The 24,611-nt window shown below is 50.2% G+C and overlaps 1 pseudogene; it reads right to left on the reverse strand.

Moving 5' to 3' along the window:
- Positions 1 to 1,617: 1,617 nt before the first annotated feature.
- Positions 1,618 to 21,724, reverse strand: LOC143387419 (aminopeptidase N-like; annotated as a pseudogene).
- Between the last annotated feature and the right edge of the window lie 2,887 nt (positions 21,725 to 24,611).

Raw genomic sequence — 24,611 nt, forward strand, 5'->3', positions numbered from 1 at the left:
TCTGCACCACAGGCAGAACCAAACAGGGGCTCTCACCAACCTGGGCTTGTCTTGCAGAGGCAGGGGAGGCCCTCCATGTTCATGATTCCCCGCTCCCAGGCTGTGTGCAAGCCCTAGTGGAGTCCAAGAGGACCAGCCCCACCAGCTATAGGCCGATATAAGCATCTTCTGGAATTTGACAGCTTTGTTCTTCTAAGGCACTCAAAGGTAGAAAAGAGGACCCTAAGCCATCCAAGCAGGAAACATCACCAGCTAAAATTGCCTGGGAGACATCCAAGATTCTGCTGGATTGAGGAGAACTGGGCCCAGGAGGGCTTAGGGTGATTCTCTATCCTCATGCTCCCTCACTGGAAGGAAAGGCTCAGTCCCACCTCTCAAAGTGGCAACTCTCATTGCTGCTGACCCCCATCCAGTTCCTTGTCTATGGCTGTGTCCTACGCAGGTCTCCCTGGTCTGCACCTGTCTGCTAAGTGCCAGCAGGGTAGAGAGAGGGGCTGAACACCTATGTGCTGCACAGGTTGACTAGTCCATCCACACCTTCATGGCAACCCCAGTCCCCAGTCATAAGAGACTGGACACTGGCTGAGTACCTTGCTCAGGTCTTTCAATGACCCTGCAGTGTAGCAGACTCCAGTTTTGCACATGGACAGCTGAGGCTGGGAGCAGTGAAATGCTTGGCTCAGGTCCAGGGCTTTGCTGAAATGTCATCTCAGTGTCCAGCACTAGGTCTGAGAAGCCACTGGGCTGCCTCCTGCCAATGCCCAGCACCTTTCATTCTTGCTGGCCTAGGGCAGGCAGAGTTCCAGACAAGGAGCCAGCAGTCTGAGTTCTAGTAAATTTCTACTCTATGACCTTGACCAAGGCTCTGCAAGCAGGTCTTTGGCTTCAGGTGTTCTCGCTATATATAGGGGATTGGTTTCCTCCAGCTACACAGAGTCTTTTGACTGCAAGCATTGTTAAGTGGACCAGTGACACAAGCATATCAGTGTGGCTATCACAGATCCTGCTGCAGCTCTGAGTGGAGGATTTGCAAGATCAGAGTCAAGTGCTGGGTTCCATGCTACTGCCTTTTGATTTAAGCTCCCTGTGCCTCAGTTTCCTTATCAATAAAATAGTCAGGGCTGGATGTATAGGACAAGGGGTAGAGTGCTTGCCTAGCATGCGAGGTGCTGGGTTCCATCCCAGAACACCAAAAATAAATAATGAAATAAGCTGGCCAGCCTCAGTGATGCGCCTGTAATCCCAGCAGCTCAGGATGCTGAGGCAGGAGGATGGAGAGTTTGAAGCCAGCCTCAGCAACTTAGCAAGGCCCTAAGCAACTCAGTGAGACTCTGTCTCTGAAAAAGGGCTTGGGATGTGGCTCAGGGTTAAAGCGCCCCTGGGTTCAACCCCTGGTACCAATAAATAAATAAATAAAAATACAAAGCTGAGATAAAGAGTTTTCACTTAGTGACAGATAAACATGCGAGAACAGCTCAGTCAGAGCCAGGCACAGAGAGTAATAGGATTACTTGTCTCTCTACAGGCAAACCCTCCCCTGCAATGTCCCTGAGCACAGAGCCCCCTAGAGACCCAAGATGGGGAGGCTGGCCCTCTCCCCAGTTGGTCCTTAGAAGGTCAAGTGCCAGCCATGACTGCTGGGTACTGGCGACAGAAAGGGCTGGCCCAGAGCTGAGGGGTCAAAGGAGTTAATCTGGAGCAGCCCAGGGAGCCTCCTGGACAGTCCCCCATCACCCAGGCTGGCCTCTGTCCCTTGGCCCGCCCTACCCTTTGATGTGCAAATGGCAGTGGAGAGGCAGGGCCTTTCTGGTCTCAGCGGCCTGCTTCTCACTCCCAGGAAGAGAGGGTGAGAGGACAGCTGCTGGGGCCTCCAGCCAAGGATGTCACACTCCTTGTCATGTGTCATGCCAAGTGCTCCCTAAATCCACAACAGGCTCCTTTATTGTCTTCATTGTGTGGAGGAGGAAACTGAGGCTCAGGAGTTTAGATCCCTTGCTCCAAAAGAGTGCCTGGGCCACCATCTGAGGCCAGACCTTCAAGATTCCAGCTGGGGAGCTTGTGGGTGTCAGTGGAGGTGACCCCCAAGGAAGGCCCGCAGCTGTCTTGTTACTTCCTTCTTCCCCTCTTACCATCCTTGATGTTCACGGGCCCAGTGGAGCTGAGGCCCGTGTGAGCTCCCTATAACCTGGCTCCCTTTGACAAGAGATGCTCCACAGGGCCAGTGTGCATGGTGGAGCCTCAGACCTTCTCAGCATGGACCACCAGCTGCCAGAGGTGACCTGCAGATTGCAGCCCTGACTCCAGGTGAGGTATAGCTCCCTTGGTGGCTTGCCTACCTCTACTCCCAACCCTCTTCTGTGTTCCACTCTACAAAACAGCCTGTTGACAAATTGATATTCCACCCCCCATGGAGTCTGGAGAGGTGGTAGGACATGCCCTTGGCCAGTGAGTGGTGGTTGCAGGCTTGGGACCCTAGGTTTTCTGCTTTCAATGCATTGACCCTTTCCCCAACTATCCCAGGGCCCCTGGTGTTGTGGAAGTGCAGGGAAAGGGTGCAGTTGACTTCCTGCTCCCTCGCTTCATGTAGGGTGGGTGCTTCTAGAAAAGCACACCTTCCACTGTGCCAGGACCTGCTCTGTGCGTGGCACCACAGCAGCCCCAGCTCACACCACCTGTGGGAGCCACTGTGTCCACAGTTGTCCAACCTCCACCTCTGACGAATTTCCTAGCACTCAGCACCGCAATCCTGCCAGCAGAATTGGGAAGAAATACACCTGCAGGCAGACGCCGTTGTACAGGTGCAGGGAGGGCTGACAGGCTGGGCATCTTTCCCCTCCTTTGCTCTTTGGGGTTCCAGCCCCACAGTGCATCCTGTGCATCCAAGTGTCCTGCCTCCCAGCTAACCCACTTGTGCTCCTGCTTGGTAATGTCTGGAAGCTCATCTAGAAATCCTTTATTTACATTTTCGCTTAGAAAAAAATATATAGATCTGGTGCCCTGTTGATTCCTCAGTTTTGGGGTCTTGTGGGGAAGGTGAGAGAATGTTCAGGGCAGCTCCCTCAAGACTGTCCTTTGTCCATCAAGGGCTTCTGCTCATCTGGCCCTAGAGCTGGTCTTCCCTGAGATCATCCCCAGGGCCCTGGGTGACAGGTGCCATGCCGGGCCTGGGGTGGGATTGGCACAAGGGGCAGGGGCTGGGAGGTGCTTGGACAGCCTGGCCATTAGAAACTAGAGGCCCCACAGGCCAGAGACTTCATCATTGAGGGGAGGACACTGGTGTCTTGGGCTCTGAAAATGGAGGCCCTGCCACAGACTGGTGGGACAGAGAGTCATGGGCACCTCACTAGGGGCCAGGTGGCTTAAGGACAAGAACAATTTTGGGCTTCTTTCTGTGAACCACTTGAGCACTGTGTCCTTGTTTTCCTTCACCCACTTGATATTGGCTTTCGTCTTCTCAAGGGCTTGCTCCAGAGCCCGGGTGCCTGAGTCAAAGCCAGTGTCCATGTTCTCCATCTTGAACCTCTCCAGCTGCCAGGAAAACAAAGATGGTCAGTTCCAAACTGGATCTTTTTTTAAGGGGTTGGGGAGGACTGGGGATTCAACCTAGAGGTGCTCTACCACTGAGCTACATCCCCAACCCTTTGTATTTTTTATTTTTTGAGGCAGGGTCTCACTAAGTTGTTGAGGCTGTCCTTGAACTTGCGATCCTCCAGCCTCAGCCTCCTGAGTAGCTGGGATTACAGGGAAGTGCCACTATGCCAGGTTCCAAGCGATGTCTCTAAAACAGCCTGGAGGACAGGAGAGGGTCTCCCAGTCCTCAGGCTTCTCACTACCACCTGGAGGTAGCCTGGACTGGAGACTACACCCTGATCCCTAGATAGGGAGGGCCAGTCCTTCACTTCTCCTGGGGCAAAGTTCTAATCTATCCAGAGGTTGCAAAATGACAACCTCAAGCAAAGCTTGGCTCGGGAAGGGATCTGGCTTTCTCTTTGCAATATTTCATTGAGTTGATCCTCCTGTATAATCTCAATCCAATCAAGAAGGGAGAAAGGGACAAATTAAAAAACGCCACATGGAAGCAACAGTCAATTCAAACATGTGGAAATTTCTAAACCATAAGTGTTCCAGTTGCCTCAATAAATATGTAGCTTTAAAAAAGGGTGGGGGTGAGGCTATCACTCTGTAGTAGGGTGAAGCCCTGGATTCAATCCCCAGTACCCTCCAAAAACAAACAGACAGACATACTATTACACATTAAAGAGGTATCAGTACTAGAGACTCTAGCCAGGTCAATTAGGTAAGAAAATGGAATAAAAGTTATCTGAAAAGGAACAAGTAAAACTCTCTCTGTTCACAGATAACATATAACATGATTTTGTATACACAGAATCTTTAAGGAATGCATAAAAGAACTAGAAGGGTTGAGATGTAGCTCAGTGGTAACGCTCTTGCCTAGCATGATGGAAGCCGTAGGTTCAATCCCCAGCACCCGGCCCCCCAAAAAGAGTGAGCTACTAATCAATTTATCTAAGTTGTAAAATACAAGAACAATGTATAAAAATCAACTGTACTCCTACACACTGGCAATGAAGTCTGAAAATGAAATTTAAAAATTCCATTTAAAATAGCATAAAAACCTAAAATATTTAGGAATAAATTTGACAGAAGCAGCACAAGACTTAAAACTTTGCTTAAAACTACAAAAAACTGTTGAAGGTAATTAAAGAACACCTAAATAAAAGGAAATTAGGACCAAAGAGTAAAATCTGTGTTCATGGGTTGGAAGATTTAATATTATTAAGATGTCTATAAGGGGCTGGGGAAGTAGTTCAGTGGTAGAATGCTTACCTAGCATGTGTTAGACAAAAATTAAAATTAAAAAAGTAAAAAATTAAAAAGTCAATAATCCCCAAATTGATAAAGAAATTCAATACAATCCCTATTAAAATCCCAACTGCTTTTTTTTTTTTACAGAAATTGACAAGCCAATCTTAAAATTCAGAAGGAAATGCAAGCAAGGATCCCAGAATAACCAAAACAATTTTGAAAATGAACGAAGTTGGAGGACTCACACCGATTTCAATTTCACTCACATCAATTTCTTTGTAGGTCTGACTACAGACCCACGACGATCAAGACAATATGGTGCTGTCATCGGATAGAAATACATATCAAAGCCAGCCCGTGATGTATGTCTGTAATCTCAGCTGCTCAGAAGGCTGAGACAGGAAGTCTCAGCAATTTAGCCAGGCACTTAGCAACTCATTGAGACCCTGTCTCAAAAGGAAATCCAAAAAAAGGGCTGGGGATGCACCCCTGGGTTCAATCCCTAGAAGAAAGAGAGAGAGAGAGAGAGAGAGAGAGAGAGAGAGAGAGAGAGAGAGAGAGAGAGAGAGAGAGAGAAGGAAGGAAGGAAGGAAGGAAGGAAGGAAGGAAGGAAGGAAGGAAGGAAGGAAGGAAGGAAGGTAGGTCAATGAAAAGGAATTGAGACTCTAGCTGTAAATCCTTACATTTATAGTCAAATGATTTCAACAAGTTTGCCAAAAGTATTCAGTGGGGAAGAGTCTTTTAACAAATGGTGCTGAGACAAGGGCTTAGCCACATACATGCAAATAAATGAAGTTGGACCCCACCTCTCACCATGCAAAAAAAAAAAAAAGTCAAAATGATCAAATGGCTGCATATAAGAGTAAAAGCAATAAAACTCTTTTTAAATTCCATAGGTATAAAAGTTTGTGACCTTGGGTTAGGCAATTGTTTCTCAGATAAGACACCTAGAGCACAACCAAACCAAAAAAAAAAATTGATTAATCGAATTTCCTGAAAATTAAAAACGTGTGTTTCAAAAGACACTATCAAGAGAGGGAAAAGACAATCCTCAGAATGGGAGAAAATCTCTGCAAATCATGTGTCAGGTAAAAGAATTTAGTATTCAAGATATATAAAGAGCTCTTATAACTCAACAATAAAAAGACAAACACACACACATACACAAAAATTTTGTCAGGGGGCCCCCAATTGAACCCAGGGACTCTCTACCAATGAGCTACAACCCCATCCCTTTTTAGTTTATTTTGAGACAGGTTCTCACTAAGTTGCTGAGACTGGCCTTGAATTTCTGATCCTCCTGCCTCAGCCTCTGGAGTCAGGGATCACAGGCCTGCGCTAAGTATCCCATTTTCGTTTGTTTTTGTTTGTTTGTTTGTTTGTTTTTTCGGGGGGGGGGTGTTACCAGGGATTGAACTCAGGGGAACTTGCCCACTGAGCCACATCCCCAGGCCTATTTTGTATTTTATTTAGAGACAGGGTCTCACTGAGTTGCTTAGCACCTTGCAGTTGCTGAGGCTGACTTTGAACTTGAAATCCTCCTGCCTCAGACTCCCAAGCCACTGGGATTACAGGTGTGTGCCACCATGCCCAGCTATAACCCAATTTTAAAATGGGCAAAGGATTTGAATAGAAACTGCTGCAAAGATACACAAATGGTCAATAACCACACAAAAAGGTGCTCTACATCATGTTGTTAGTCACTAGGGAAATGCAACTCAAAGGCATAATGATACTAAGGATGGAGAGAAATTTAACCCTCATGCATTGCTCCTGGGAATGTTTCAGTCGCTTTGAAAAACATTTTGGCAGTTTCTATAAAGCTAAGCATAGAGCACTTGCCTGAGCAGCAACCCCACTGCTAGGTGTATACGCAAGAGAAGTGAAAACACATGTGTTTGCACAAAAAAATTCCCATGAGGGGCTGGGGATGTGGCTCAAGTGGTAGCGCGCTCACCTGGCATGCGTGCAGCCTGGGTTTGATCCTCAGCACCACATACAAACAAAGATGTTGTGTCCGCCCAGAACTAAAAAATAAATATTAAAATTCTCTCTCTCTCTTTCTCTAAAAAAAATAAAAAAATAAAGTTTGAAAAAAAATTCCCATGAATGTTTACAGCAGTACTATTCATGATAACCTCAAAAGTGGAAACCACCCACTATCCAAGTGACAGAAGCCACGGAAATGGTCATCATTATGATTTCATTTTACAAAATGTCCAGAAAAGACAAATCCTTCATAGACACATAAAGTAGATTAGTGGTTGTCAGGAGCTGGGCAGGGTGGGATGGAGGGGAGCCAGTGTTAATGAGAACAGGGTTTCTTGGGGGAGGGAATGATTAAAATGTTCTGAAATTAGTAGCAATGGCTATATAAATCTTGCAAATATACTAAAAAAGTTCTTAAAGTGGTGAGTTTTATGGTACATGAATTATATCTCACTTTTTGGAAAAAAAGGTAGCTGGATGTATGTATCTTATATCTTCCTGCTTCAGGAAGATCAAGTGATCTTCCTGAAGCAGGAAGATCACTTGAACCCATGAGTTTCAGGCCAGTCTGGATTACATTATGAGACCTTGTCTCAATCACTCAGTTAAAAAAAAAAATAATAATATATATTTGCTACACATGACATTACAATGATCTTGGCAATTCATACATTTGAATATATATTTTTTAGTATTTATTTTTTAGTTATAGGTGGACAATACCTTTATTTTTATGTGGTGCTGAGGATCGAACCCAGTGCCTCACGCATGGTAGGCAAGCGCTCTACCTCTGAGCTACAACCCCAGCCCCCATTAAATATATTTTTAAAATTCCAATATGCTTTTTTTTTTTCCTGACAGAATTGCCAGTATTTACAAAGTCTGGCCGCTCAGCCCGGGCTCCCTGTGATAGACACTGAGGCTGAGTGGTGGCTGCCACCTTAGGCTGAGAAGTGCCTCGGCTGAGTCCAGGCTGGGGGACAGCTTCTTACCTGCTGCAGCTCATACTCGGTGGAGAATCGCCGGGTCATCGCCTGGATGAGGTTGGAGAAGGAGAAGGAGCCACCACCATAACTGCAGGGTGGAGAGAAGGGTGCAGTGAGCAGGGCCCAGGAGAAGGGCACATTGCCTGGCAGCCAAGACTGAAGCCTCAAGACTGCCCTGGGAATCTTTGAGCATGGCTAAAATGAAATGATATGCCCAAGGAGGTACCACAGGGATGTTGGGGAGTTGGGACTTGAACACAGGTTTGTCTGCAGTGTCCCTGACTCTCCTCTTTCTAGAGACTTCTAGCAGTCACATTTTCTTTCCAAGTGGGAAAACGGACAAACCATACCTCACTGTCTTTCCATGCCTGCCTCCCACCCCAGGCCCCAAGCTGGGTTCATGGTGAACGGCTCCTGCCCAGTGCCCCTTCTTCCTGGGGCATCCCACACACACAGAACACCCAGGCATCCCAGCCTTTGTACTTGCTGCCCTGACACCCTCACCACAGACTCACTCCTCAAAGAGCTTCTTCCGGTTGCTCCTGACAAAATCCCATACCAGAGTTTGCCCTATGACATTATTGGTGATGCTGGTGATAGTGGAGACAGTGTCCTGCTTCCGTATGTAGTCAGGGTTCAGGGTGTAGCTGAGGTATCTGGAAGGGCAGGATTCCAGGATAGTGACCACTCCAAGGGCTGCAGTCAGATGACGCAGAGAGAACCCCAACTGCAAAGCACCCTGCTCTCACACCCATCACCTTCTCCTGTGTCCTCTCAACATCCCCTTGTGGTGTCAAAGACTAATGGACCCCTTGATCCTACCACTCTCTGTAGATGGGAAACTTGAGTCACCTAAACAGGGTCACAGGGTCACTGGCTATGCCAAATGTATGCCTGATGGAGGTACTGGTGACTGAACTCAGGAGCGCTTTAACACTGAGCCCCCATTCCAGCCCTTTTTATTTTTTACTTTGAGACTGGGTCTCACTAAGATGCCCAGGTTGGTCTCAAACTTGGAATCCTCCTGCCTCAGCCTCCCAAGTCACTGGGATTACAGGCATGCACCACTGTACCAGCTTCCAAATATTTTTTTTTTTAAATAAATAAATGAAGGAAGGAGTATTAGAGTCCTGAGCCCTGGCACAAGGTAGGGTGACACGACGGTGGCTCTTCTTGATGGGGGTCCAGGTTATGACAGATGAGGCACACAGAGGGAGTGAGGAGCCCTCATGCGAGGGCTTGAAGGGGTGCCTGGCTGGATGTCCAGGACAGGATCAGCCAGGCCAGGGCCCTTGACAGAGAGGAAGATGTGTTGTCATGTAAGGGCTAAAAGGCCACAGCTATTAAAAGCACAGGACATGGCCCCAGACCAGGGTTTGAATCTTGGCTCTGTCATTCATTAAAGCTTGTGGTCTCTGGGTCAGTTGCTTTGCTTCTCTGAGCCTCAGTGTCCTCATCTGTAAAATGGGGGAAATACTGCACAGGTTCGTGAGGCCAGTGTGAGGGCCCTGTGAGGACAGCAGAGACCTGGAAGGTTTTCCAGGTGGAGAGCAGCCCCGCTCTTCCCAGCTCACCTGTTCAGGAGCCACACCTCATTAGTGCAGGCCAGAGCTGCTCGGAGTTTGTCAGCCTCATTTACTAGGGTGGCGTTTCTGAACTGATGCCAGGCGAACTCCCACTCCTCCTCACCACCCTGGGAGATGGCGTTGCAGTAGACGGTGGACCGAAGATTGGGGTGGATCCTGTTGTGGAGTGGGGGTGTCAGATGCAGAGCAGCAGCAGGGAGGGGGTTGTGAGGGGCAGCTCAGGACAGGGCTGTGGGCTCCCAACCCACTTGAGAGACAGATAAGAACTGGCCGAAGAGATGCGGGCAAGACACTCACGGGTTGATGGTGGGGTTTGTCATCCATTCCTTGAAAAGGTTGGTGACCATTGTCTCACATTCCTCGATCCCATTGGCGCAGGCAGTGGAGATGGCATTAACCTCATTGTATCTGTCCCAGGGTAACATGATTAGCACATCTGGCCCAGACTGCTGGCAAGTTACTCCTGACATACCTCCCGGCCCACCGGACTTTCTGGGGCTCTCCCTGTTTTTTTCACCTTGGCTCTGAGCTTCCTTGATTCTCAGAGCTGCCCAGGGAACCACAGGGGTAGGCACAGGCTCCAGTGCCAGTTTCAACACCTGGAAGCTGGTGACTCCAAGCTGGTGGGGTGACCTCAGAAGGTTTAGTTCAAGCCTTTGTATAATGAAGCCAGATGGGCTCAAAGGCCACAAGGATCCCTGCTCCTGGGCAGGTGTCTCTCTTGGCATGGTGGCCTCGCCTGGGCCAGGTGTTCAGAGGTCCAGGGGAGAACCCCGCCAGGCATGGCTTTTGACTCCCCAGGTCAGTCCTGACTTCCAAACCCATGAGAGTCACACTCACTGTTCCATCAGGGTTGGTGGTCGCTGGGTCCAGAAGTTGGTGAGGTTTCGGTAGTAGGTGAAGAGGGGGTACACTTGCTTCTTCAGGTAGTTCTGAGAAAAAGAACACAGGAAGAGCTCTGAAGAGTGGCGCTGACCAGTCAGGGCCCCCAGGACTTCAGTCGGGTGGGCAGGAGGTAGAGGAGAGGCTGGTAAGCAGAGGGGTCAGGGTTTTGCCCACAGCTGGACAGCCCCCAGTGGGCGGGCACATGGCTAGATTTAGACCACTCCACTGACAGTCTTCTCACAGTCTTAGACAAAGAGGGTTAGAACTGGATAAGCAACAGAGTTCCCTCCCTTCCTCCCACCCTCCCTCCCTTCCTGCCTTCTTTCCTTCCCTCTCCCCACCACCTTTCTTTCTTTCTTTGGTACTGGGGATGGAACTCAGGGACACTTTAAACTACTTTTTAATATTTATTTAGAGACAGAGCCTCGCTGAGTTGCTTAGGTCCTTGCTAAGTTGCTGAGCCTGCTTTGAACTCCCAATCCCCCTGCTCAGCCTCCCAGATGCTGGGATTACGGTGTGCGCCCCTATGCCTGGCGAGTTTAAGCAATGCCGTTTCTTAAAATAAAGGTCTGGGTTTTCCCCTCAGATACGTGCTTGTTGTGGGGAATTTAGAAAAGAAAGGAAAGCATTTGCAGAAAATAAAACACACCCAGAAACCCACCAAACTATGATTTCCAAATTGGTCCTTTATTCCTTCTTATTTCTACATTATTTTTCATTTTGACTTAGTGCGTCTATCATTCTGCATGCTGCTCTTTTTACCTAACCTTGTAATGTCAGCCCTACACCATGTCATTAAAATCCTTCGCAGACTCTGGTCCAACATGGCCGATGGAGGTCTGTGCCAAGCTGAACCCACACCCAAAGGTAAAAGGAACCAACCCTCAAAGAGGACAGGAGACACAGTGGTGGGCACGACATCTGCAGAGTTGAGGCAGCTGAGAAGCTCAGAGGGAGATGAACCAGGCATGACAGAGAGGGAGAGTTTGCAGTTGGGTGGCTGCAGTAGGGGAACTTGCTGTGACAAGGCTCAGAATCGAAGGGACTGTTCTGAGGAGGCCTGGGAGCTGCATGTTAGGGACAACACAGGGACGACCAACATGGAGACAGAACTAAACCTTGCAGAAGGGGTGAGTCAACTTCGAGGCCCACTTCCCTTGTAGCAGGTGACATCTCTCCACTCTCCTTATGAAAGACACTGGGCCAGAGGAGCTCCAGATGTGGGGTCACGAGACACAGTGGGAGGGATGGCAAAGAGGGTCAGAGGTGGAAGTTTCCATACTAAATGGTGGTATCTGAGTTCCCTTCCCCACTCAGATCCCAGAGGGTGGGCATTTCTATCCCAATTACATTCTCTGCACAAACTAGTGTTGAGAGACCAGGTATATATATATATATATATATATATATATATATACATATACACATACATACACACACACACACACACACACACACACACACACACACATATATATATATATATATATATATATATATATATATATATATATATATATATATGTTTGTTTGTTTTTGGTGCTGGGAATTGAACCAGGGTCTTGCACACTAAGCACATGCTTCTCTCTAGGTTAAACCCCCAGTCCTTAATTTTTGAGGGTCCCCAATTCCACCAGGTCACCCTGCAATAAGAACCTGCCCAGAACACAAACCCCACTTCTCCATGGAGCTTCCAATCTCTTTTCAATTTTTAAAAACATGGCATGCTTGCTTGCTGGGCACGGTGGCACATGCCTCTAATCCCAGAGATTTGGGAGGTTGAGGCAGGAGGATCACAAGTTCAAGGGCAGTTTCAGCAACTTAGAAAGACCCTCAGAAACCCCATCAGAAGCCCTATCTCAAAAGAAAAATGATGATGTAGCTCAGTGGTAAAGCACCCCTGGGTTTAATTCCCAATACCAAAACTAGAAAAGGAACACTTAATGATTTCACAACCTTGTGCAGGGGCCCCATGAACCTTCTTCATATTGTTCCAATTTTAATATTTGTGCTGCCAAAGCAAGCATGGCTTCCAATCAGTTTTTATTGCCTCACTCTGAAATCCAAAGGGAAGTTCAGCCTCCAACTTGAAAGGAGACCAAAACAAACAGAAAACTCAGCGGAAATAAGGGAAGAAAAAGAAAACTTCAAAAAGACGACAATAAATATCCTCTAAGAGTGAACAGAAGGCATCACATCACATAGGACACTGGAACCAGAAAGAGCACTCAGAAATTCTGGAACATGAAAGAAGAAATGGAAACTTTCTCTAGGTGAAGGGATGTGCAAAATCTAGGGGAACCCTCCCAGAGGGTTCAAGTCAACAAGCCGGAACAGAGAAGAGATCAGAAAGCTAGAGGCCAACGTAAGAGAAGTAAGAGGTATTGACGGGACGCAGAAAGAGACAACTGGAAAACAAGGGAAGAGATTTTAGAGAAGTGATGCAGGAATGTTCACCGCAGGACCCAAGAGTCCATGTTGGAAAAAAAGGAGAATGAGAAAAGACCCAAACCAAGGAGCACCAGGACAGAGAAGGGGGAGCCCAGAAGCTTCCAGACGATGGAAAACTGGCCACATTCCAAGACCTAGAATTGGGAAAGGTTCTGGGCTCTTCAGCAGCAATGAGGGGAACCTGATGTCAACAGGGCAAGACCTTAAACATTCTGAGGAGTAACTTCCAATCTAAAAATTTCTAAACCTGGCTGAACTCTAAGCTGGAAAAAAGATGTTTCAGACAAACTAACCCAGAAAACCTGTTCTCATGACCCTTTCTCAAAACTTCTAGAAAATGTGCTCCCCTAGGAAAGAGAAAATCCAGGAAAGAATCCATGGGGTTCAGAAAGCAGAAGGTGCCACACTGGAGAGGGGTCCTCTGAGCAGGGGGGGTGACCGGGCCAGGAAAAAACAACACCCACAAACGACCTGACAGGTCTGTGAAGGTATACAGAAAAAAGAAGAAAAATACAAATATAGTACTCTAGGTGGCTAGGTAGAGAATATTTAAATAATTTTAATCAACCAAATGCCAAATATTGATTTCACCAAGGATTGTAACGCAACTATGTTAGAAGGACAAAAGAATCCCAGGGAAGGCAGGCAAGAGTTAAAACTTCATTTACCAAAACAGGATGTTAAGAGATTATTTTAAAAATATTTAATTAAAAACTCTTCAAGTATGATCTTGTGACTATGTAATACTCCTTCAAATGGATATTCTAGTTTATCTGAACCAATGCCCAACTGAGCTACCAGCCCTTTTTATTTTATTTTTATTTTGAGACAGAGTCGCAAGTAACTGGGATTACAGATGTGGACCAATGTGTCCAGCTGTTCATTTTTTCTTTTTTTAAATAAACAATGCTGCAATGCTGTAGCTTCATCCTGAACAAGCTCCAGTTTCTTTTTTCATGTCCTAGGTGGGAGAATCAACCCTAAAGTAGGCCCCTGTGTTCTGAATTAAAATATATCAAAGCCTGTTAAAACCAGTGTGCCCTGCTGGCTGGGCAAGCAGGGTTGCTCACCTTACAGAGGGGCTAACTGGGGCTGAGAAAGGGCTGCACGGGTCTTCAGTCTCCCAGCACAATGGCTAATTCTGTGCCTTCCAAAAGCAAGCTTTGCTAGCAGTCTGTCTTTCCTGTGCCCCACCCACCCCACCCTTCGACTCTGTACCTTCATGGGACCGTAGACCTCGAAGCGGTCAAACATGAGCTTCAAGTAGTTCAGGCTGCTTAGGGCAGCCTCCCAGGGCATGTACTCTGTCTCTTGAATCAGGAAAAGAGTGTTGTCCAGTGCTAGAGTGACAGGGATCCTTCCAGCACTGCGGACCAAGAGAAGGGACCAAGTAAGCACCCCTACCCAGCCCAGCACACCTGGAGAACCATAGCCCAAGCTCTCAAGATGCACCTGGACCCTGGACCCCTGCCCCCTCCCTGCCCCCTCCCAGGGTCCCAGCTAAGTCAGCTCAAGTACTTACCATGAGGGAAGGAGTGATGCGGGAGTATAAACCAGACCCTCACACTGACCCAGTGCCTTTCACATTCCCTTATCATCCCCATTTTACAGATGAAGAAACTGAGCCTCACAGAAATAAAATGACTTGCTCAAGGCCACACAGCTCATAAGAGACAGAAGTGAGACAAAAAGCACCAGGCATGGTGGTGCATGCTTGTAATCCCAGCAACAGGGGAGACTGAGGCAGGAGGATCATAATTTCCAGGCCAGCCTCAGCAATTTAGGAAGGTCTTAACCAACTTAGCAAGATCCTGTCCTCAAAATTAGAAATAAAAAGGGCTGGGGATAAAGTTCAGTGGTAAAGCACCCCTGGGTTCAATTCCCAGTACAAAAAAAAAAAAACAAAAGGACCAAAAGTCAGTGCTTTCTGTTCTGCTCTCCTCTAGGCCCTCATTGGTGCACATTGATCCACAAATGTCCATGTCAATGGGTGGCTCAGGTCAAAGAATTAGCAACCCGCTGCAAACAGAGTATAAGCTAAATAAGTACTTGTTTATCTGGGCGGTATCCCCGCTGTCCCACCCACCTCAGGTTTACTTTAGCACCTAGCATAGTGGTCTGGCACACAGTCAGTGCCCAGGAAAAGCTGGGTGTCTTGGAGTAGGATATGAGCAGAGCACTGCACAGGCCTGAGTCTGGCCACCCTGGGCTACCATGTGACCTGCAGCCAGGTGGTGCGACTCTAAGTATCAGATCCTTCATCTGTGAAATGGGCATGTGGGGACAGAGGGAGGGTGTGCAGGGAGCCCTCTGCACAGTGCCTGGCATGCGTTCAGGGCCATGGAGGGAGCAGGGCTCCCATCCTATAGTCAGTCACGGGGCCTCAGCCCAGCAGAGGCCATGAGGACACTCACCTGGCCAAATTGAAGGAGTCATGGATCACCTGCGCCCGATTGATGACAGGGATGGCCTGGAGGGAAGATAGTGTACCCCCTCAGTGTGCACTGCCAGCTGCAGGGGGTGGGGCAGGTCTGGTGGTCCATCCTGGGGCGGGGGCGGGGGAGATACCCACCGACAGATTTGTCTGCAATTGAGTCTGAATCTTCTTCCAGTTGCTTTCGTCGTAATTCACCAGGTAATAGTCGGTCACGTTGAGGTTCAGCAGGACCCATTCATTGTCTGATGACGTTCTAAAATACTCGTGCTGGGCTGTAGGGAGAGAGCAGAGCTGGCAGAGTCTGATTCCTGGGCCTACCTGACCCTCTTCTTCCTCTACAACACAGCTCACCTCTTCCAGGAAGCCTTCCCCAACCTCCACAGGAAACTGAATCTCTCTTTCCCCATATTCCTGACCTTATCTCTGCAAATCCCTGAGCACAGTGCCAGGATGTCTTTAACTGCATCTGCCCTCCCTTTACCTATAGTTGGCTTAGGCCAAAAATGACATGCCTTGACCTTCACTTCCTTAGTGCTTGGCCAAGTAGTGCTGCTCATTCCATGTACCAGGCGTTGTTTATGCATTTTATGTGAATTCTCTCTCTCTCTCTCTCTCTCTCTCTCTCTCTCTCTCTCTCTCTCTTTGCAGTACGGGGCAAAGTACTCTGTTGAGCTACATTGCCAGCTGTGAATTCTCATTTAATCTTCACATGAATAGGTACTATTCTTTTTTTTTTTTTTAGAGAGATAATTTTAATATTTATTTTTTAGTTTTCAGCGGACACAATATCTTTGTTTGTATGTGGTGCTGAGGATCGAACCCGGGCTGCGCGCATGCCAGGCGTGTGCGCTACCGCTTGAGCCACATCCCCAGCCCCTAGGTACTATTCTTGGCTCCACTTTATAGACAAGGTAATGGAGACCAGTAAGGGATGGAAACTTAATCAAGGTCACACAGCTGGACAGCAGTGAAGTAGACATTATAACCAAAGAAGTCAGCTCCATTTGTTGAAGTAACGATGGAAACCACTTTAGTCGCACTCCAATCCCTGGAACGTGAGCCAGGAGCTAGAAGTATGGGGTGGGGCTCCTCCCACTGGGGCAGGGCTGGATTACCTTTCTGGACACTCTGTAGCCAGTATGTTTTCTGCTCTATGCCATTTCTGATAGATGTGATGAGCACAATCCACAGGTAGCTGCAGCAAGAGAGTCAGAGGTCAGAGGCAAGAGGCGACAGCTCTCGATATTGCTAGCAAACAGTGGTCCTGCCAGGCTTCCAGCTTCTGCGCAACTCTGGTACAAAGTGCTTCCATCCTCTTGTCCCTAGAGAGCGAGCCTGTGTCCAGCCACAGGGCTGGGAGCACAGTAGGCCAGGTCCTACAGTGGTCAGGAGGCCTTTGCAGCAACCTCCCTCTGCCCCGCCCACCTCACTTCACTGGGCCTGGGCCTGGGGGCTCACTTGAACTGGGAGGGGTGGGTGACATTGGACTCAGGGTCAAGGAGGAAGTGCTCCTGGGAGATTTCCCCTTTGCTGGTGTCCACGGTGATGACTGGAAAGCCCATCTGCAGGATCCAGCAGTCCATGATGTTGCTCACATGGTCAGGGAGTTCAATTTCTGACTGATTGTCCACTGCCTGTGGGCAGAAGGCAAGAGCATGGCCATCAGTGGACTGCCATTTTTCAGTCCCCATCTACCCAGGGTAGCCCCTGCAGATTCCAGCCTCTACCCCATGGTGTCACCTGTGTGGGGGGCAGGAGCTAAAGTCCCATTTGGTTCTGCCTCTCCATAGCTGGCCCAGTGCTGGGCAAGCTGGAGAACCTTCCTAACTCTGGTTCCTTTCACATCAGCACAGACACCTACACGGCCCCCACTGTGGGCCCACACTAAAGCATGTGTGTGTGTCAGGGAAGGGTGCCCACGGCTTCTTCTGAACAACATGGAGAGGCTGAGAGGGAAGAGGAGATGGAGATGGAGGAAAACCAGCTCCCAGGCCGGTGTGAAGGACAGGACGACGGTGGGGTGGGAGTGAAGGATGTGCACACAGACCAGAAGGAATGGGAGGAGGTTAGGGGCCGCTGGGGTGTTGTCTTCTTGGGTCTTTCTAAAAAACCTCTTTCCCTGTTCATGCATTGCTCTTACAACCACAACATAAAGTGGTAATCTGTGTTGATAATCAGAAGCACCTAGGAGCAGGGCAGAAGAGCTTTTCAGAAAGGGGAAGGCTGAGAAGGGAAAAGATGCCCAGAGCCTGCAGAAAGGGACCCAGGGAGAAAGGGAGCCAGAGGGAGGGGGCTGGACAGGGCCAGGCATGGAGATGTGCTCTGGAGGGGAGGAAGGCATAGGGAGGGGAGGGAGGACCTACAACTAACAGTGGCACCATCTTGTCAACAGAGTCAGGGGATGAGGGAGGGGGACCACACTGGGGCCCATTTCTGTTAGGTCATAGACTTGCCAGGAGAGAGCCAAGCTGTGACTCTGGGACCAGATCCTGGGTCTTCCCACTGTGGTGAGATTGACCACGGGGACTAGAAGGACAGCGCAACCATGAGGGGAGAGCTGGAGGAAGCCCGGGGTCTGGGGTTCTGGAGGGGATGTCGGTGTGGGGACAGGCCTTGTCCTGGGGTTGAGGAGGCTACAGTGGGTGACAGCTGAAGAGAAGGGGTGGGGGCAGTGGTAACAGAGAGGAAATGATGGGACAATGGAGAAGGACTACAGCACAAGGAGCAGCAGGACAGGAAGCAGTGGCTTCTGGGAAGGCCAGAGGGTGTGGTGGTCAGAGTCTGCCCCACAGATAGGGGCTGCTCAGGTTTGGAATGCAAGATGGGTAGGAGCACAGCATCAGAGTTGTGCTGAGGGTGCTGATGTATGCAAGATGCACTGGGAGGGGCCCATGGGGCACAGTGTGTGTGGTCTCCCCCCAATTAGAATGGCAACGCTTCGTTAGTTGAATGGCTGGCTCCAAAGTTCCACGGGGAGGAAGGTTCAAACTTGTGAACTCTGAGGGCCCAAGTCCTCATCAATCATTAAGGATGGGGGAACTCGAGTCTCCCCCCCTGGAGCTCCACAGCTGGAGCCTGAGGCAGACTGCAGGGGAGGGGTCATGACCAGTGACATCACACACCACCCATTTCATGGTGAGTAACTGAGGCTCCCAGTGTCCTGCCTGGGCTGGAAAGCAGGGGATCTGGACACATTCTCTCAGGCATGTGCCATCCCCAGGGATTTTGGGCAAAAAGAAAGGTTTGGGAGGGCTGGCAGGTACCCACCTCCTGCAGGTGATGCCACAGGTCCTGGTAGACAGTGTTCTGGTACTCAAAGGTATGAAGGTAGGACTGTGGAGACAGGCCACCGTGAGGACTGGACCAGTGCCCCCAGGCTCCCCTCTGGTTGGCTGGGGCACTGGGGCTGATGGAATCCCACTCCAGGGGCTGGCCAAGGGGTGCCATACTCACCGCCAGGCCTTTCTTGAATAGGTCCTCTGTCAGGAAGCTGGAGAGCATCCTGAGGACCGAGGCACCCTGGGGTAGGGGTGACAGGGGGAATCAGAAGGCTGTTGGCTACCAGGACCCTGTGCCCCAAGGGTGTGGGACAGGTAACCCCAGGACCCCAGGTGTGAAAAGGCCCTGTCGAGGGTGAATCCCTGTCTCTCTCCCCACACCCCATCATGTCTCAGGGTCCAGAGGGGGGCTGGGGCAGCACCTTGCTGTAGGAAATGGCATCAAACAGCTCACTGATCTGGGATGGTGTGTTGATCTCCTCGGCAGGGGTGGACAGCGGGTGGGATGAGGCCAGGGCATCCACAGCCATCACACAGTGCACGTCATTCAGTATTATGAGGTCTTTCTGCAGATGGCCGACGGCCATCAGGAGACTGGCCTGGGAGGGGGTGACCCAGGCATCCCTCTACCTCCCCCCCAGTCCCCAGGGTGGCTGGCTCACCAGATTCCAGGTGGGCTCTGCATAGTCGGCACCCAGGTACTCCAAGTAGGAGGCAAAGCCCTCGTTCAGCCATAGGTCATTCCACCATTCCACAGTCACCAGGTTCCCAAACCACTGAGTGGGGAAGGAAAGGGGATTCATCTGTGTTGCTCCCTAACAGCACTTTACCAAGCCCCAGGCATCTACCAGGCACAGGCCAGGCACTCTACTGCCAGCACGGTGAGCCCCTCCTGCCACTGCGCCAGGTGCTACCCCCTTCCCCTCTCAGCTACTCAGGGCAGAGTTGGAACTGTGCCATCTGCTCCCAGAGCCCCTGATCCCTTCTCTGCCCTCTCTGTGCAGGGGCTGGCTACCTGGTGGGCCAGCTCGTGAGCAATCACAGTGACCACCCGCTCCTTGTTGGTGCTGGAGGAGGACACAGGATCAAACAGCAGGGCGTTTTCCCGGTAGGTCACCAGCCCCCAGTTCTCCATGGCCCCAGCGTTGAAGTCAGGCAGGCCTATCTGATCTGCAGAGGAGAGGCGGTTGGTGGGGTGGCCTCGGTGTGGAGCTGTGCCCACTGTCTCCCGCTTCAAGGCCCCTGACTCACCAGATTTTTGAAGTGGGTAGGGTGTGTCATAATGCCCAGCAAAGAAGTTTAGGATGGGGCCTGTCACGTTCAGGGCATAATCACCATGGCCTTCATCGATAGCACTGGGTCGAGCCCAGATCCGGATCTGCAGAACGGGAGGGTGGAAGGCGGGAGGCTAAGTGCCCTCTTGGATCTTGATGCAGAGGGCAGAGTAACAGAACCCAGTGGGCTGGGGGGTCTCCAGATGCCAAGCCTAGGTTAAACTGAGAGACCTGGTCAGCAGGGGGACAATTAGGGTGCTTTGAGGGCCCTAGGTCCTAGGGAGGAACCTTTGGGGATAATGAGAGCCATAGCCATCATCTGTCTGGCACCTGTGGTCGGGAACTTTCTTCATGATGAGGAATTATTGTTCCCATTTTTCCAATGCAGAGACAAGGTTCAAAGAACTTAAGACACTTGCCTGGGATCACTCAGAGCTGGGACTCAAACAGTGGCCTAACCATTTAGAAGCCGGCAGAGGGGTGAGGATACGGAAATATTCCTCCAGCCTGGGTCACTATGGGCCCAGAACACATGGGTACAGCTTCTTACCAGGACATTATTGGGCGACTGCGTCTCCACTTTTGTGAATTCACTGACAATGTAGGCCAACAGGTATGTGGACATCTTGGGTGTCGTTTCGAACTCAGTGACAGACCAGTCAGGCTCTCTATCCAATGCGGCACTGGGACCTATGCAGGGGTCGTATGAGTGTGGGACGGTGCACCCTCTGCCCTGCACGCCAGCTCCATGTTGCCTGCTCCCGGGACCAATCTGCTCACCTTTGGGAAGCATGTTAGACAGAGCCACATAGTCCTTGGGGTGGATGAGCGTGATGCTAAACTGGGCCTTCATGGCAGGTTCATCAAAGCATGGGAAAGATTTCCGGGCATCTGCTGCCTGCATCTGTGTCGTGGCCACCACTCTGCCCAAACCAGGGTGTTAGAGGGTATGCTGGGGCGCAATGTTGGGGTTTTTAGGGTGCTCTAGGACATACCAGGGAAGGGGTGCATGGCAGCTGTTCCAGCCTGGCTCCTGCCCTTGCCCTCCCCCAGGTGCCCAGGGGCCCTGGCAGGCCAACAGGATGAGAGATCAAGGTTCCAGGACTCAGTCTAAGTCCCAGAAGGTTCCACCCCTGTATTAGCTGGGGGACTGCAGCAAGCTTCTCTCCTCTGAGCCTTGGTTTTCCTGTCTGTCCAAGGGACCCCTCTGTCCCTCATCCCTGGCTCCCTGAATTGGGGTAGGCTAGCCCTCCCACTCTGTCACATGGTGTGTATATGATCCACACAGCTGGAGATAAATGTTGGGCCATCCCAGGGCTCCAGAAGTTTCTAAGGCCTTGAATGTAAACCCTCTGGTGGGCCTTGGGACCCAGGTCTGCCCCCAGGGGCAGCCCAACCCAGGGAACTTACTTTTTCACGTTGCCATCCATGTATTCGCTGCAGTAGAAGCCTGCCAGGTCATCGGCCAGCTCCCCCTGAAACTCGGTGTCCATCTCATACTTGTGGCCCACCTCCAGGTAGCCCTTGAGGTGTACCACCAGGTACTCTGTACGCTCCACCAGCTCAGTCCTGTCGATGGCAGGGGGCTGGAAGTCACCCGCAAGACCACCATGTGCTCCTGTTTCCTTGTGTAGTTGAGCTTTTTGCTGTGGATGATGATGACGTTGGTGGCTTCCTTGCAGGTGAAGAGGACGGTGCTGGAGCCCTCAAAGATGTACAGGCCATCTTTATTGGGAGTGAAGTAAGGCCTAAGCTTCATCTGGTAGGAGTCAGGTATCAGAGACTTGGGCAGGCGGTACTGGTTTCATAGAAGGTTCTGGTCCACAGTGGTGGCTGAGACAGTAGTGGAGACCACAGGGATTTCAGGGGCTTCGGTGAAGCTCTCAGCATTCCGATTCTTCTCCTAAGCGTACACCACAGACAGAGCGACGATGGTACACAGAGCTGCCACGCCCAGAAGGATGCCCAGGATGCCTAGGGACTTGGAGATGTAGAAGCCCTTGGCCATGGTGAGGGTGGCAGGGCCCTCAGGGCAGCTCAGTCTGGGCAGAGAATGGAGCAGCCTTGGGCCAGACTTATATCCTGCAGAGGGAGGAGCCCCACCGCCACTGGCTTGGGAAAAGATTAACCAACGCTCAGACAAGCGAAGGTCACTGGCCTGGGCAGGGGCACGCTCTGCCCAGGGCTCCAGAGAGGAGATCCAGGAACCTGTGCGGAGCTCGGCTCAGGGGTGCCTGTCGGAAGCAAAGGGTGCCTGGTTACAGGCTGCAGGCAGTTGGGAGCTGGGCTGGAGGACTGAAGGACAGGCGTTAGGCTGTGGGCCCAGGAGGAAGAGGGAGCCGCCAGGTGGCACTGATCTGCCTGTGAACAGAGATGGTGGGCACAACATCAGGATTGAAGTCAGAGTCAGGGAAGGACTTCCCAGAAGAAAGATCAGGAACATGCACAGAGAAGAATGAAGGCTATTCCCAGCTCCCTGTCACAAACACTCAGAAATCACCCTTTAGGTTTGATCCCTGGAAAGATGCCAGGGGCACCTTAGCGACAAGGTCCTAGCCTCTCTTGCCTTCTTCCGATTCCCCTCCCTTTTCTTTTCTGTCAAAAACCTTCCCCTCAATTAGCTCCCTGAATAAAGTGCAATGAGTTGTTTTCCTGGGTTTTTTGTTTGTTTGTTTTTGTTTGGTTTGGGTTTTTTTGTTTGTTTGTTTTGGTATTGGGGATTGAACTCAGGGGTACTCAGTCACTGAACCCAGTTTTTGTATTTTATTTAGAGGCAGGGTTCATGGAGTTGCTTGGCACCTTGCTAAATTGCTGAGGCTGGCTTTGAACTTGTGATCCTCCTGCCTTAGCCTCCCAAGCCTCTGGGATGACAGGTTGATAGGTGTGCACCACCTGGCTGCTGCTTTTTTTTTTTAAAGTAAGGAAGTTGGAGGGCTGGGGCTGGGGCTCAGTGGTAGAGTGCTCACCTAGCTCGTGTGAGGCTCTGGATTTGATCCTCTGCACCACATAAAAATAAATAAATAAAGGTATTGTGTCCATCTACAACTAAAAAAAATTTTAAAAAATAAAATAAAGAAGTTGGAAACTAAAGTTCTTCCCGTATGTGACCTTTACAGTATCTATATCTCAGGTTTGTACAACAGATTTAAGGAAAAATCACTAAACACCCCATAGTAGAACCTAGCAGACATGCCCATCCTTCTCACCCGAGCTCAGTGCTGCCTTTTTTTTCTATTGTTGTTAAAAATGAAGAGATTACTTATACTTAATAATATATGCCCACACAGGAAAACTATGTTCACTGATTGTCCTTCTTGTCCACCAGCTGGGTCTCTCGACACAGCCTGACACTCACCACCATGTCCACTTCACCCCCAACTAACCATGTCCTTGATGTGGACCCTGCTGTACCCTCATGGACTCCCTTCATCTTCCAGGGCCTTCAAAACTCTTCACCACACACATTGAATAATTTTCTGCCACTGCTTAAAGTCTTCCTTTTGCTCTGTAGAACCCAGACCACACCTTTTCAAGGGGCCCACAAGTCCAGAAGCAGTTAGCCCAACCACTTCCAACCTGGTTCCCACCACTCTCCCCTCCAACACTATTCCAGCCACTCTGGCTTTCATCCAGCCCCACGACCACAGGGCCTTTGCACATTCTGCTCCAGTTGCCTGGATTGAATTTTCTTCCCTTTTGCCTGAGTTAATCCCTGCTCATCTTTCAAGTTTTCCTCAGAGAAGCCATGCCGACCTCCCTGACAAGCCATTACCATCATAAATCTCTTCTCCAAAGCCCTAAAACTCAGCACAGGTTTCCACCTGATCCGTGTGATGATGACTTGAGTCATGGACTACAGGCCCTGCAAGAGCAGGACCTTGGCTGTGGCCCCCAAGGGTGGCCTGATGCCTAGCGTGCGGTAGGTGCTCAGGATACATTTATTGAGAGAATGCACATGTGGAGAAGTGAGTATGTGAATGGGTGGGTGGATGGGTGGATGGACGGGTGGATGGATAGATGGATGAATGGGTGAACCAATGACTCAATCCAGGGGAAATTCCTTACTGACGTCTTTGGAGCGTTCACTCCACCCTATACCCTGTCCCACACATGCTCCAGGAGAAGTGTTCACCCTCTTGGGCCTTCCCCAGCCTCCGTAGACGTGCAGAACTCTGGGCAGGCGCAAGAATCCAGGGCTCGCGCGTCTGTCGGCTCCTGAGGGTCTCATTCATCTCCCACCTCCTGCCAGCCAACGGCCACACGAAGTCTTGTTAAATAAACAAGTGCATTAGTTGAAAGGCCACCTAGATTAACTCACTCAGGCCCAAAATGTGGAGTGAACAGTGAAAGATGGCCACTCTCATCTGGTCCATGGAGGCTGGGGTCTGTGCCTAGGCTCTTTGGGGGGGAATCCTGAAAGTTCGCATTTCAGACTGAGGGTGCTCTGAACATTTGACATTTCCCTTTCCCTCCAGAGACCCGTCCCCGGGGCCTTGGTGTGGGACTAAAGTGGGCTTCCCACTACAGGGACCTGTAGCCAGTCCCACGAAGCCTGGGCTGATGGCCAAGGGGCAGTGACAGGAAGCCAAGCATCTGGGGTAGTGCTCTGGTGTGGGCACAGTGACAGAGGGCATAGTGGCCCCCAAGGGTGACTCATTATGTGCTCAGAGTGGAATTTGCCCAGGGAAGGTCATCTTCACAGTGCCCACAGGCTGGCCGCTGAGGGCCACACATCCCCCTGGCCCTCACTTCACTCTGAGAAGTGACTGGGCCTGCTGCAGATCTTCTGACGCCACACTCCTTCCCGAACTCCTAGATGGTGCAAAGCCCTCACACCTTTGCAGTAGAAACACCCAAAAGTCCATTCAGCCTAATCCCTTCTCCAAACAAAGAAAAAG

Source organism: Callospermophilus lateralis, chromosome 12, assembly GCF_048772815.1.
Source record: "Callospermophilus lateralis isolate mCalLat2 chromosome 12, mCalLat2.hap1, whole genome shotgun sequence".
Lineage (NCBI taxonomy): Eukaryota > Metazoa > Chordata > Mammalia > Rodentia > Sciuridae > Callospermophilus > Callospermophilus lateralis.